Source organism: Bos grunniens, chromosome 23 (genome assembly GCF_055505025.1).
Source record: "Bos grunniens cultivar Pamir isolate PY7600 chromosome 23, Bosgru_T2T1.0, whole genome shotgun sequence".
Classification (NCBI taxonomy): Eukaryota; Metazoa; Chordata; class Mammalia; order Artiodactyla; family Bovidae; genus Bos; species Bos grunniens.
The window spans coordinates 8,060,096-8,075,590 of record NC_141187.1 but is presented as its reverse complement, the minus strand read 5'-3'; the positions used below and the strand labels follow the sequence as shown (position 1 = coordinate 8,075,590).

The window sequence follows — 15,495 nt, the reverse complement described above, 5'->3', positions numbered from 1 at the left end:
ACTCTGAAAACACCAATTCAGTGTGGCTCCAGTGCTCTTCTGATAGATGATGACGGGTGTTAGGTAAGCTGAGAAAGGAAGAAACGTGTCTGCTGGGACAGAGTTGTGGGGAGAAGCACACAGCTGGGGGACACCCTGGAATGGTTTCCAGAGGCTGATTTCCAAGTTTTGAAGGTGAGTGGCCAGGGATCAGGGTACATAAGTCCCAGCCACCAGCCCAAGTGCAGCTTGGTCTAAATTATAAAAGAAGACCCTTCTGCAAGATGATTTTCTGCTGTCCTCCAGAAAACTGTCATAACAGTTATACAATCTACAGTGACTACTTCATCAGACCTCACCCCTCAAGTTGTGCGAAGCACAATCTATAAAATCATAACAAAGCAGGTCTGGTAAAAATAATAGTGGTCACTGAAGGCTGACATTTTAAAATTTCAGTGGTATTAGTTTATCCCCAGTTAACAAGAGAAAGCTCTTTCTTCTTAGAGCCAAGCCAGCTAACAGATCTAGCAGAAAGTCTAGAACCAGAAAAAGCATCATTTTTGCAGCTCCCGTTTAAATAACCGATGCAGGCAAAGATCATCAATGAATGCTAAAACCACTCGGGGAAAGGGCCCCGCGGAACAGCACTTCCATGGTGCCAAAGTATCACCCTATGGATTATTTGTTTTTCAAAAAGAACCAAACACGTCTTTTTCTTTTTTCCATTTAACTCTCCCACTATAACTTTACTTATTTATACACCGTATTCAGTTCCTTCTGTACGAATGTATTTCTAAAACACACACACACACACACAATACATCTAAAAGAGTGAGTTATAAATAGAAAAAAGTATGAGGCAGGATCAGGATGGCAGAGTAGGAAGCCCTGAACTCCCCTCCTCCTGTGGACACACTGAGGCTACATTCCACAGGGAGCAACTCTCTGAGAACGCACGACCCGAAGCCAAACAGCTCTTCCATAACTAAGGTTATAAGGGAAAAAAAGCACATAAAAATGGGTGGCAGGGCAGACACGCAGTCTAGTCAGGACCCACACCCCCAGCGAGGGAACCCACAAGCAGGAGGGGAAATCCCAGAGGCAAGGTTTTCCCTCAGGAGCTAGGGGTTCAAGCCCCATATTGAGCCCCTCTACCCTGGGGACCTGAGCCTGCATGATGCCTGGCTTTGAAAGTTGGGGTGTGTACATCTGGGAGAGCAGGGGAGCTGGGAATGGGAAACTCCTCTGTTTTCTTTAGAAATCTTTTTTAAAAATAATTGAAGTATAGTTGATTTATAATGTGTTAATTTCTGCTCTACAGCAAAGGGACTCAGTTATACATTTATTCTTTTTTATATCTTTTCCATTATGATTTATCCCAAGACACTGAATCCTGTGCTACGCACTACGATTTCATTGTTTTTCAATTCTGTCTATAATAGTTTGCACCTACTAACCCCACACTCCCCCCACCCCTCCACATCCCCCTCCCCCTGGCAGCCACAAGTCTGTGCCCTGTGTTTCTGGAGACTCCACTCCGCAGGGCTCACGCGCATACTCATCGGCTCCAGGTCCCAGTGCAGAGGCAGCAGTGTGAAAAGTACCTGTCCATGTGTGGAAAAGATCCATTGGCCGCTTCTGTTTTTATTAATTTTTATTGGAGTATAGTTGCTTTACAATGTTGTGTTCGTTTCTGCTGTACAGGAAAGTGAATCAGCTATGTGTATGCATACATCCCCTCTTTTTAGATTTCCTTCCCGTTTAAATGATCACAGAGCACTGAGGAGAGTTCCCTGTGCTCTACAGTAGATTGTCATTAGTTTTCTATTTTATACATATCAGTAAATATGTCAGTCCCGATCTTCCAACTCACGGCACGCCCCCTTCCCCTCTTGGTATGCATAAATTTGTTCCCTACATTTGTGTCTCTATTTCTGCTTCACAAACAAATTCATCTGTATCACTTTTTCTAGATTCTAGGTATAATCACTGACTACTTTCAGGGTGAGTGCCAAAGAGGCAAGAATCTTGTGGAACTGTCTCTAGGGAATGGATCACTGATGGTTCCCCTCTACCTAGCTACCTTGCTGTTTCTGACTCTAGCCAGCTGCCTTGCCAGCACTGGCTGCTCCAGCATCCCCTGTGGACTCCCCCTGGCTGCACCCCTCCACAGCGGCTCCCCCGCACCCCGCACCCCGCAGAAGGCAGCCTTGGACGGGACCAGTGTCCTGACCACCCTTGTTCAGGCAGCAGGACCCCTTCCTTGGGGTCTTTCCAGCCCCTTTCCCTCCTTTAAAGTCTCCTGTTATCATTTTCAAAATATATTCATACTTTACGTATGTAGATTTCTTTGCATATTACACATTGATTGCCTCTCTTGCCTTATTGGAATGTAGGCACAGCCTTCCTACCCTCAATGAAGCCTGATGGTGCTCAATAGGTTTGCGTAGCATTTACTGAATGAAAGAGCCCATTGTGCATTCATGGAAGGGCCCTGGGCCTGACTGCTAGCACAATAGAAAAATGGATAAAAGGCAGCCTCTGCTCTTTGCAGACAGTCCACCTGCCTCCCTGCCTCTGCTCCCAGCGCTGTTCACATCATCATTATCTCGCAGATGTAGACCTTTTGTTTTTATTCCCCTTTCCCATTTCTCATATTCTTTTTTTTTTTTTTCCTTCTTGTCTTTAACTCTCACCCGATTGTTCTAGGGAAATATCTTGTTCTCCCTTAAAAGAAATCACTGTGACTAATGAGCAGAGAAGGTGGTACTGGTAATTACATATTTATTAAGAGAAAGTCAAATTTGAAGAGAAAACAATAATAATAGTATTATCAGTTGGGAACATCTAGTAAGTGTTTACCATATGCCTGATTCACTGCCAGGCAATTTCTATGCATGGCCTCGTTGAATCAGCACAGATAAGGACACCATGTCAGCAAGAAGTAACCTGTCCTGATCTCAGAGCCAGTGACTGGTCTGAACCAGTGTTGGCCTGATTCCAGAGCCTGAGCCGTCCCAGGGGCAGCAGAGGCTGCGCTGTTCGTGCCCGCTGTAACCCTCACGGGGGCTTCCCGCGACCCCGCCCTGCCACCGCCGTTCACGTTCCTGCAGCGATCAACCCACCCTGACTTCAGCTCTTATCACCTGAAAGGTGAGGCGTGCCTCTGGAAGATTTGCACTCACTCCCCATGTCATTCATTGCAATTAGCGTTGTAATGGAAGCAGGACCTCCATGTTTGCGCATCTACTCACAGATCAGACTTCAAAACCAGAGTTCCAAGCCAGCGTCTGCTACCTGCTACTGCGATCGAGGTGGGCAAGTTATTTAACCCTTCTTTTTTAAAGTATTAAAAGAAAGTTTCATTGGAGTATAGTTGCTTTACGACGTTGTGTTAGTTTCCACTGTATAGTAAGGCGAATCAGCTATATATACATATATAGCTTATATATATATCTTCCCTCATTTTTCAATTTCCTTTCCCTATATGTCACCACAGAGCATTAAGTAGAGTTCCCTGTGCTATATTTTGTATGAAGTCGCGCAGTTGTGTCTGACTCTTTGCAACCCCACGGACAGTAGCCTGCACCAGGCTCCTCCATCCATGGGATTTTCTAGGCAAGAGTGCTGGAGTGGGTTGCCATTTCCTTCTCCAGGGAATCTTCCTGACCCAGGGATCGAACCCGGGTCTCCTGCATTGTAGACAGACGCTTTACCATCTGAGCCACCAGGGAAGTCTATGTAGTAGGTTTTTATTAGTCATCTATTGTATACCTGGTATCAATAGTGTATATACGTCAATCCCAATCTCCCGATTCATCCCCCTCCCCGTTTTTTAAAACAGTTCAGGAATTTTCAGTTTATTTTCTTTTCCATCCTTGTCTAGTGATTTTCAAACTTTTTTAGCTTGATCTTGATTTTTTCAAATCTAATATTACTTCATATATTTTGTTGTTTAGTTGCTAAGTCATGTCCCACTCTTTTGCAACCCCATGGACCGTAGCTTGCCAGGCTCCTCTGTTCATAGGATTTTCCAGGCAAGAAAACTGGAGTGGGTTCGTTCTCCACTCTTGCATGTTTTTCAAAGTATTTATTGGAGAGGGTTTATTTTTTCATTTAAAATAGATTATATCATTTGTCAAAGGAAATAAACTTGCTGGATAATTTCTTAGCCTATTTCAATCCTCCTTTGCATACAAAGCCATATGCTAAAAAACTTCCCCAAACATGTGAAGTTACCACCAATCTTTGACTAACAGAAGTAGTGGAACTTGGAAAAGACTCTTTACTGAATGAGCCTAGAATAATTTGTAATCCGTATGAAAATATACTTCAACGCTATTTCACCTCACACACAGAAGCCAATTCTAAGTACATTAAGAGCTTAAGTAAAGAAGGAAAGGAAAGTGAAGTCACTCTGTCGTGTCTGACTCTTTTCGACCCCTGCTGGACTGTAGCCCACCAGGCTCCTGTGTCCGTGGGATTTCCCAGACAAGAGTACTGGACTGGGTTGCCATTTCCTCCTCCAGGGGATCTTCCTGCAGGGATCAAACCCAGGTCTCCCACATTGCAGGCAGACACTTTACCCTCTAAGCCACCAGGGAGGCCCAAGTAAAGAAGGCAAAATTCAAATTATTCAATCCTTCTGAACCTTAGGTTATGCATGTGTGATATGGGCAGAATGACGCCAGGGCTCCAGAGTGTCGTGAATAACCTCAGGTGTGTCTGTAGGGACAACACGGCTGCTCCATGCGCTGGGTCACCGTTCACGTCTCTCCTGCCTCGACTCTGACTCTTCCACTCCACCTTGTATAGGATTTCAGCTATGCCACGTGTTACCTATTATGCTTTGAATTAGTCATCTGTTACTGTACAACAAATGACTCCAGATTTTGCAGCCTAAGGCAATACACATCTACTGTCTCAAAGTTTCTGCGGGTCAGGGATCTGGGCACAGCTTCCTGGGGGCATTCTGGCTCAGCCCCGTTGCGAGGTTACAGTGAAGATGTCAGCCGACCTGCAATCAACTCAAGGGGAAGACTCTGCCCCTGAGCTCACTCACGTGGCTGCTGCTGCACTTCAACAGGCCAGCTTCCAGGCTTATTGAAATGGGTGTCTCTGCAGGGCCGTCTCAGGCCATAGCGGCTGGCTCCCCCCCAGAGCAAGTCACCCTAAGACAGAGGGAGACAGGACACCCAAGATGGGAGTCATGGCTTTTTACAACTGAATCACGTCCCATGAATTTTGCTGCCTTTTGATTCATTAGAAGCAACTCAATCAATCCAGCCAACTCTTGAGAGGAGGGAATAACGCCAGAACCTCCGCTGTGTACTGAGATGGGGAGATGGCTGGGGCCCTGTGAGAGTCTGCCTACCACGTGGTTTAGTCCTACAGACCTAGCCCAGGGATTGTGACGTGTCCAGTTGTATTTCATCGCTTTCATAAGAAAGTTAGTCCTGTCTTTCTGTAAGAGACTTGCACACTATGAAGACAGAAACACGGCTAAGCAGTGTGACCGGCTGTACCAGAAGAGCTTCAACACACCCCACGAAGAAAACAATAATTACGACTTCTTTTGTGTAATCTTGGAACTTATCACACCATCTGTACCTTTCAATTCCCACTCGTCTAATTGTACTTTTCCTTTGAGCTGGTTTGTTTCTTAAAAACCATTTCCCCTTTGGCTGTCTCCTTGGTACATTTTCCACTTCCTCTTCTTTGGTTTACACACACACACACACACACACACACACACACACACTCCAGCTTCCTTCCTCAGGGAGCCCCGAAGATCAGGTAGGTAGTCATGGTGACATGGAAACATCACTCCCAGCCCACACAGGGAAGGCAGCTTGTTTATTATTCCCAACTAAGGCACCGTGAGCTGCAGCCAGCTCCCCAGGGTGGAGTGTTCTGCCCCTGGATGATCTTGGCTCTTCTCCCCTCGTTGTCCTGCTGGCTTCCCCTTGGCTATGGCATTGCCTAGTTGCATGAGCCTCCCAAGAGGTATGACATAGATCACATCTGATAGCTGCATCCTTTCAGGTTTTAAAGATAGATTATACTATATAAATACTAAACTATGTATGATGTAACTAGATAAACATATCATAAATACTAAATCAGAATTATAAATATTAACAATTTACTGTATCAGTAGGAAAACGTACCTTTTATAAAAACACAACCTGCTTGGAGATTAAGAAGGTCAATACAACAGTCTGACATTTTGTGTTTTTCCATCTCTATGAATTACAGAGTCTATTGTATTAGGGACAGCATTTAATTCCTGGGTTGTTGGTGACAGTCAATCACTCTATTAAACTTAACAATTTCTGTTTTTGAAGTATGCTTTCTCAGTAAGGTAGAGAAAAATGAGGAGTCAGATGAACATAGAAGGGACTGTAAGGGGCTATGAACAGGTGATTATTCTGAGGCAAACAGATTTGATGATGACAGTTATACTGGGGAGAAGAAGAGTAATCATGGAAAACAGGAGATGCCCTGACTGTGACTCATGAAAGAGAAATGCTTGCAAACATGAAAACCTGCTAGCATGTTTCCTTATGATGGAGTTTGTGCCGTTAACTTTTGCTAAAAGGTATACTGAGTACAGGACTGGAAAAGGTCAGTTTTCATTCCAATCCTAAAGAAAGGCAATGCCAAAGAATGTTCAAACTACCACACAATTGCACTTACCTCACACGCTAGCAAAGTAATGCTCAAAATTCTCCAAGCCAGGCTTCAACAGTATGTGAATCAAGAACTTCCAGATGTTCAAGCTGGACTTAGAAAAGGCAGAGGAACCAGAGAGCAAATTGCCAACATCTGTTGGGTCATTGAAAAAGCAACAGGGTTCCCAAAAAATGTCTATTTTTGCTTTATCGACTATGTCAAAACCTATGTGTGGATCACAACAAACTGTGGAAAATTCTTCAAGAGATGGGAATGCCAGACCACCTGACCTGCCTCCTGAGAAATCTGTATGCAGGTCAGGAAGCAACAGTTAGAACTGGACATGGAACAACAGACTGGTTCCAAATAGGAAAAGGAGTATGTCAAGGCTGTATATTGTCACCCTGCCTATTTAACTTATATGCAGAGTACATCATGAGAAACGCTGGGCTGGATGAAGCACAAGCTGGAATCAAGATTGCTGGGAGAAATATTAATAACCTCAGATATGCAGATGACATCACCCTTATAGCAGAAAGCAAAGAGGAACTAAAGAGCCTCTTGATGAAAGTGAAAGTGGAGAGTGAAAAAGCTGGCTTAAAACTCAGCATTCAAGAAACAAAGATCATGACATCCGGTCCCACCACTTCATGGCAAATAGATGGGGAGACAATAGAAACAGTGACAGACTATCTTCTTGGGCTCCAAAATCACTGCAGATGGTGACTGCCACCATGAAATTAAAAGAAACTTTCTCCTTGGAAGAAAAGCTATGACCAACCTAGACAGCATGTTAAATAGCAGAGACATTACTTTGCTGACAAAGGTCTGTCTAGTCAAAACTATGGTTTTTCCATTAGTCTTGTATGGATGTGAGAGTTGGACCATAAGGAAAGCTGAGCACTGATGCTTTTGAACTGTGGTGTTGGAAAAGACTTTTGAGAGTCCCTTGGACTCTCAAGAAGATCAAACCAGTTAATCCTAAAGGAATTCAATCCTTAATATTCATTGGAAAGACTGATGCTGAAGCTGAAACTCCAATACTCTGGCCACCTGATGTGAAGAACTGACTCACTGGAAAAGACCCTGATGCTGGGAAAGATTGAAGGCAGGAAGAGAAGGGACAACAGAGGATGAGATGGTTAGATGGCATCACTGACTCAATGGACATGAGTTTGAGCAAGGTCTGGGAGTTGGCGATGGACAGGGAGGCCTGGTGTGCTGCAGTCCATTTGGTCGCAAACAGTTGGACATGATGAGTGACTGAACTGAACTGATATCGAGCAGAACATTTTACAGAATAAAAAGAATCATTGTCCTTTTAATAGAAGTTGTCAGAGACCTTACACGCTTTGTCACCCCATCTGCTCTGGGTAGAGATGAGAGAATGAGACCCAGGAGAGGAGAATCTTCTGATGTCTAATGCTATTTTGTTGAAAAGCCAGGACCGACAGTCACTGAATTCCTGATTCAGTGGCTTTTGTTAATAATTTTATTTTATAGTCTAGAAGAGAATTGGTTTAAGTTTTTCTTATAAATGTAAGTTAGTTATTTTCTATATCACTTAAGATGTTAAAAATATGAAATAAGCCCATTATATAGCACAGGGAACCATATCCTTGATAAACCATAATGGAAAAGAATATGAAAAAGAATGTATATATAACAGAATCACCCTGTTGTATAGCAGAAATTAATACAACATTGTAAGTCCATTAGACTTCAGTAAAATAAATTTTAAAAATATGAAACAAACTTATCAAGTGAACTTTCCTTATATGTGTATGTGGATTTTAGCAAGTTGTGCTTTCAATGTGAATTTTCCTCAATTCTTGTTATACAGCAGGCCTAAGAGAGATTCAAACTCTCTGGTGCGGGTTATGTTCTGATGGGCTCAGGACTTGCACAGAGTAATGTCTTCACTGTTAAGCACAGGTGTTGAACAATATCGTATTCAAGACTAATGCATTAGATGTCTAGCTACAAAATTGTATGAAACAATTTTTGGGTAAGTAAAGTTCAATTTCAGTACATTAAAATAATGATCCATTTAAACCTTGCAGTAAATTGTTTTGGCAAAGCAATAGATTGAGAGAAGGCGTCTCCTCAAATTTGCTATAAGATTAGGTATTCTCATGCTTGATTTTCTTAGAGATAGTGTTGTCTTCTACAAATTGATTCAGGTTATACCAAGGGATAGATTTATAATAATATCAGTTACTGATATTTCTATCCAAATACTTAAATTTTTATCCCTTTTAAGGTGCTAGTAGAATGAATAAAAATAAACATACTTGCATACAAATTGTTCAACATATTAAGAAAATAAAATTCTTACAAGATAATGCTCTTTAAAAATATTTCCCCCTCATGTTTTGTGGGGGAAATGGAAAAAAAAGAATTTTTAGTTGATCCAGTAATGTAAAATACTAAGAATAAATTCCAGTCCATTCTGAAGGAGATCAGCCCTGGGATTTCTTTGGAAGGAGTGATGCTAAAGCTGAAACTCCAGTACTTTGGCCACCTCATGCGAAGAGTTGACTCATTGGAAAAGACTCTGATGCTGGGAGGGATTGGGGGCAGGAGAATGGAACGACAGAGGATGAGATGGCTGGATGGTATCACCGACTCAATGGACGTGAGTCTGAGTGAAGTCCGGGAGTTGGTGATGGACAGGGAGGCCTGGCGTGCTGCGATTCATGGGGTCGCGAAGAGTCGGACACGACTGAGCGACTGAACTGAACTGAACTGAAGAATAAATTAGAATTGAGGAGACCTCTGAATGATTTATTAAGTAAAGAAATATGATTGAATAAAATCTAAGTGTTATACTTTTAAATATATAAATATTTATAACTTTATACATATATATGACTTATCTTTATTATTTGGTTAGTAATGTAACTGGAAGACGAAAAATAAGCTATCTGTTACTCTTAAACAGTTAATTTGTTTTTGTAGATAGCCTGGAAGTCCACAGTTATCTTTCTTTTCTTTAAGGAAGCTTCATTAGAGATGTCCACTCTCATCACTTTTATTCAACGTAGCTTTGGAAGTCCTACCTACAGCAATCAGAGAAGAAAAGGAAGTAAAGGGAATCCAAATTGGAAAAGAAGAAGTTAAACTGTCACTGTCTGCGGATGATGATACTGTACATGAGTGAGTGAGTGAATTCGCTCAGTTGTGTCCGACTCTTTGCGACCCCATGGACTGTAGCCTACCAGGCTCCTCCATCCATGGGATTTTCCAGGCAAGAATACTGGAGTGGGTTGCCATTTCCTTCTCCAGAAGATCTTCTCAACCCAGGGATCAAACCCAGGTCTCTCGCATTGTAGGCAGACGCTTTGCCGTCTGAGCCACCAGGGAAGCCCTGTACATAGAAGATCCTAAAGATGCTACCAGAAAACTACCAGCACTCATCAGTGGATCTGATGAGTGGATCAGTGGATCAGCACTCATCAGTGGATCTGGTAAGGGTGCAGGCTACAAAACCAATGCACAGAAGTCTGTTGCACTTCTACACACTAACAATGAAAGATTAGAAAGAGACATTGAAGAAACAATTTCATTTACCATCATATCAAAAAAAATAAAGTACCTAGGAACTAACCTACCTAAGGAGACAAAAGACCTTATTCTGAAAACGACAAGATGCTAATGAAAGAAATCAAAGAAGACATAAACAGATGAAAAGATGTATCATGTTTGTGGATTAGAAGAATCAATATTGTCAAAATGACTGTACTACCCAAGGCAATCTACAGATTCAATGCAATTCCTATCAAATTACCAGTGACATTTTTCACAGAACTGAAACAAACAAAAATCTCAAAATTTGTATGGAGACAAAAAAGAGCTCAAATAGCAAAAGAAATCCTGAGAAAGAAAAACTGAGCTGGAGGAATCAGGCTCCCTGACTTCAGATTATACTACGAAGCTACAGTCATCAAAACAATATAATACTGGTACAAAAATAGAAATATAGATCAATGGAAAAGGATAGCAAACCCAGAAATAAGCCCGTGCACCTATGGACAATTAATCTATGACAAAGGAGGCAACTCTAATATTGGAAAGACAGTCTCTTCAACAAATGATGCTGGGAAAACTGGACAGCCATGTGTAAAAAAATGAAATTAGATCATTCTCCAACTCCATACACAAAAATAAGCTCAAAATGGATTAAAGACCTAAATGTGAGACCAGACACTATAAAACTACAGGAAAACATAGGCAGAACACTCTCTGACATAACACAGCAATATCTTTTTTGATACATCTCCCAGAATAATGGAAATAAAAAAATTAAATAGGACCTACTTAAACTCAAAGGTTTTTTGCATAGCAGAGAAAACAATAAACAAAAAGGCAACTCACAGATTGGGAGAAAATATTTGCAAATGATGTGACTGATAAGGGATTAGTCTCTAAAATGTACAAACAGCTCATGATGCTTAACAGCATCAAAACAAACAAGCCATTCAAAAAATAACCAGGAGACCTAAATGAACATTTCTGCAACAAAGATATACAGGTGGCCAACAGGCACATGAAAAGATGTTCAACATTACTAAATATTAGAGATATGCAAATCAAAACTACAATAAGATCCATCTCACACAAGCCAGAATGGCTGTCATCAAAAAATCCACAAACAGTAAATTCTGAAGAGGGTGTGAAGAGAAGGAAACACTCTTACACTGTTTGTGGGGATGTAAATTGGCATAGCCACTATGGAGAACAATATGTGTGTGTGTCACTTGCTAAACTGGGTCCAACTCTTTGAGACCTCTTGGACTGTAGCCCACCAGGTTCCTCTGTCCGTGGAATTTTCTAGGCAAGAATACTTGCATGGGTTTCCATTTCTTTCTCCAGGGGATCTTCCCGACCCAGGGATCAAACCCACATCTCTTGTGTCTCCTGCTTTGGCAGGCGAATTCTTTATCAATGTGCCACCTCCTTAAAAAACTAAAAATAGAGTTACTGTATGACCCTGGGTATGCCAGGGTATATATGCCCACTCCTATATATCCAGAGAAAAAGATGATCCAAAAAGATGCAGGCACCGCGATGTTCATTGCAGCACTATTTACAGTAGCCAAGACATGGAAGCAACTTTAATGTCCATCGACAGAGGAATGGATAAAGAAGATGTGGTACACATATACAATGGAATATTACTCAGCCAATTAAAAAGAAAGAAATAATGCCATCTGCAGCAACATAGACGGACCCAGAGCGTGTCATACAGAGCGAAGTAAGTCAGACAGAGAGGGAGAAATATTTTATAACATCCCTTGTATGTGGAATATAAAAAGGAATGATACAAAGAAACTTACAAGACTCATAGACTTCAAAAACAAGCTTATAGTTGCCAGGGGAAAGGATGGGAGAAGGGGTGGTTAAGGGAGTTTGGATGGGCATGTATACACTGCAATATTTAAAAGGGTAAACAGAAAGGACCTATTGTATAGCACAAGGAACTCTGTTGAATGTTTTGTGGCAGCCTGGATGGGAGGGGAGAATGGATACACACATATATATGCCTGAATCCCTTCACTGTTCACCTGAAACCCTCACAACATTGTTATTTGGCTACACTCCTATACAAAATAAAAAGTTAAAAAAGGTTCATTAGCGTCCCAGTCTTAGATGGCAGCATAGGAATCACCTGAACTTACCTCTTTCCCTGGATGCACTAAATCTATTCCTCTACAAGAAATCCAGAAACCAGCTGCGTAAGGTCTCTACATTGGGCAGATGAGAAAATACCCATATTGAAATGGGCCTTGGCACACCCTCAATTCCTGGGAGCCACTAAGAACAAAGAAGGCAGTTTGAATGAGCACAAAGACTTGAGAGGAACACACAGCTCAGGCCAGGCTGAGTGATAAGGATAATCTCTCACACAAGGCCACTCTGTCCAGACTGAAAAGTGACTATTTTACCTAAGGCACAGAATTCAGCACAGAGAGTCAAAGAAAAAGAAGAATATATTTCAAAAGAAGATAGGATAAAACTCCAGCAACAGACCTTAATGAAATATAGATAAGTGATATACCTTATAAGGAATTCAAAATAGCAGTCAGAAATATGCTTACTGAAGTCAAGAAAGCAATGCATGAACAAAGTGAAAATTTCAACAAAGAATACAATGAAGTACACAAAAGAAAGAATGGAGCTGAAGAGAACAACAATTGAACTGAAACATTCAATAGAAGTGTTTAACAGCAGATAAGATAGAGAAAGAAAAAAAATCAGAGAAATCAAAGAACGGGCAGTGAAACTCATCCAATCAGAAGAGCAAAAAGAGAAGAAAAGAGTGAAAAGAAAAGATAGCTTAAGGGATTTATGGGGAAACACCAAGTGGACCAATGTTCACATGATAGGGGTGCAGGAGGAGAAGAGAGAGAGAAACGAGCAGAAAGCTTACTTGAAAAAGCAATGGCTGAAAGCTTCCCTAACGTGGGGATGGAAATAAACATCCATATTAACAAAATGAGGTATAAAAAAATCATGAAATCATTTTGACAGATACAGAAAAAGAACGTGACAAAATTCAACATTCATTTATAATAAAATGAACTCAATGAACTGGGTGCAGAGGGCACACAGTTCAGCATAATAAACTCTATATATGAGTCGCTCAGTTGTGTTCAACTCTTTGTGACCCCATGAACTGTAGCCCACCAGGCTCCTCTATCCGTGGAATTCTCCAGGTAAGAGTACTGGAGTGGGCTGCCATTCCCTCCTCCAGGCAGATTCTTTACCATCTGAGCACCAGGGAAGCCCCCTATATGTGATAAGCCCACAGTTAACATAGTATTCAATGGTGAAAAGCTGAAAGATTTCCTCTAAGATTTGGAACAAGACCAAATGCCCACTGTTACCACTTTTATTCAATACAGCATTAGGAGATCTGGCCAGAGCAATTAGGTAAGAATAAAAAGGCCTCCAAATCAGAAAGAAAGATGTAAAGCTATCTCTATTTGCAGATGACATGATATTATATACGTATAAAAACTCCACCCAAAACTGTTAGAACTAATAAAAAATTCAGTAAATTTTCAGGATACAAAGTTAATAGACTACAATCAGTTGTATTTCTATTCATTAACAATAGACTATCAGAAAGAGGGCTTCCCTTGTGGTTCAGCTGGTGGAGAATCCGCCTGCAATGTGGGAGACCTGGGTTCAATCCCTGGGTTGGGAATATACCCTGGAGAAGGGAAAGGCTACCCACTCCAGTATTTGGCCTGGAGAATTCCATGAACTATATAATCGATGGGGTCGCAAAGAGGCAGACACGACTGAGTGACTTTCACTTTCACATCAGAAAGAGGAATTAAGAAAACAATTCCATTTACAGTTGCATCAGAAAGAATGAAATACCTAGGAATAAATTTAACGAAGGTAGCGAAAGCTGTACACCAAAAAACATTGATTAAAAAAACTGAATGAGACACAAGTAAATGGAAAGATATTTCAAGTTCATGGATTGGAAAAATTATATTGTTAAAATGTCCATACTACCCAAAGCAATCTACAAAGTCAATGCAATTCATATCAAAATTCCAATGAAAATTTTTCACAGAAATAGAACAAGCAATCCTAAAATTTGTATGCAACCACCAAAAACTCTGAAAAGTCAAAGCAACTTTGAGAAAGAAGAATGATGCTGAAGGTATCATGTGTCCTTGTTTCCAACTATATCACAAAGCTATAGTTATCAACACAGTATAGTACTGGTATAAAAACATACATCGATCAATATAAAAGAATAGAGAGCCCAGAAATAAATCCATAAATATCTGGTCAATTGATTTACAATGGAGCCTAGAATGTACAATGGGGAGAGGATAGTCTTTTCAGTAAATGGTGCTGGGAAAACTGAACAGCTATATCCCTTTCTTATATTGTATACAAAAATCAAACAGAGAAAGGCAAATACTGCATGGTATCATTTATGTGCTGAATCTTTTTTAAAAAATTCAAGCTCATAGAAACAGAATAGAAAGGTGGTGGTTTGCCAGGAAGAATAGAGTGAGGTTGGTAAAAGGGCACATAATTTCAGTTATAAGATGAATAATGTTTTAGTATCTAATGTAAAATATGATGTCTATAGTTAATAACACTGTATTGTATAAACAGAATTTTCTAAGAAATTAGAACAGAAATCTTCTCATCAAAAAAAGGAGAAAAAGAAGAAAAAGACAAGTATGCTAATTAACTAGATGAAGGAATACTTTTGCATGTGTAATCAAATCACCATTACATACACATTAAGTATTTTATAATTTTATATGTTCATTATACCTCAATTAAACTAAAATTTTTTATAAAAAGCTTTATCAGTAACCTCACAAAGTTTTATTCTGTCAGGGCATAAAATATTATTTCTCCAATTAAGCTTACATGAATTATATGGATGGTGCAAACTTCACTGGAGAAACATGACCTTTTCTAGATTTATTTTAGTGAACTGATCAACATACTTTTATTAGCAGTGGTATTTGAATTGCTTGAATCATTAGAAGGGGCACAGTTCTGCTCATTGATATCTTTTTCTATTTTTTATGCAGTGAGTCTTGGCTTTCAGTGAAGACTTAGTATCCATGCTACTTTAATTTATACAGTAGGCATTATAGCTATAGGAGTAATATAAGAAAAGGAGGATTTGTAGGACCTTCTTAAGTCCTTTCTGGATCAAGTTGGAAAATAAATGAAGCAAGAAATGAAGCCTCTGTGTTTATCTAAATGACTAAAAATTACATTTCAATCCAGTGAGATGATGTATGTTATAGTTCTTTAAACTAAAATGCATTGAGACGTCCCTGGCAG

At 40.5% G+C, this 15,495-nt stretch overlaps 1 protein-coding gene across 4 annotated transcripts in view; it reads right to left on the bottom strand.

Annotated features, from left to right (window-relative positions):
• Positions 1 to 15,495, bottom strand: part of LOC147346543 (uncharacterized) — a 41,438-nt gene that overhangs the window by 17,389 nt on the left and 8,554 nt on the right. The window lies entirely within an intron of this gene.